A 730-nucleotide genomic window follows, 5' to 3' on the forward strand; every position below is an offset into this window, starting at 1 on the left:
TCCTATAGGGCCCAGTGGCTCAGCCTCCCCAATTACCTGAGGTGGACACTCTTGGTGCACTCCTTTGTGCACAGTCTTCTTGTAGTCTTGTTGTAGTTAAGCCTTGATTATTGTAGGTATTCCTGGGAGGAATTGACCTCCAGGCCAATTGGCTGTGAGAATCAGCTGTGTCTGCAGTGGGAGAACTTCTGTGCTGAAGACACCCTTCTGGGGTAAGACTTGCCTCACTGGGGCTTTGGTGCTCACTGAGTCTGCCCCCTGAGTGTGTCCCTTATGGATCTGAGGAGTTGTAATCTGGATGGTCCCACTCAGACCACTGGGTACACTGGCTCTTGGATTTAAGGAGGTGCTAATTTAGCCTCTGCCTGAGGCTACCCACCAGGAGCTACAAAGAGATCTGCAGATTCCCCATCCTTGTTTGGGGTTTGGAGGTGCCCAGATGAAGCCCAGCTGTAAAGCAATGCAAGCTGCTGTGGTGCCTCAGGCCTTCTCTTGGAAGTTCTGGGTCTGTCTGACCCAGCTGCAGTTTGTTAGGTAATTTTCAGATTTCAAAGGGCCAGGGCATTCATATGCAAAAGCCTCCTCCGCAGCCTAGGTGGGGAGGGGTCTCAGGGAATCAACAGGGCAGAGCAAACAGCTATGGAAGATCCTCAGTCCTACCCTAAGAGGCTCCGTGTCTCAGTGTCTCCATAATCGCTGTAAGCACCTCTGAGAGAAAGCCGCCCTAGAG

Source organism: Myotis davidii, unplaced genomic scaffold (assembly GCF_000327345.1).
Source record: "Myotis davidii unplaced genomic scaffold, ASM32734v1 scaffold604, whole genome shotgun sequence".
Classification (NCBI taxonomy): Eukaryota; Metazoa; Chordata; class Mammalia; order Chiroptera; family Vespertilionidae; genus Myotis; species Myotis davidii.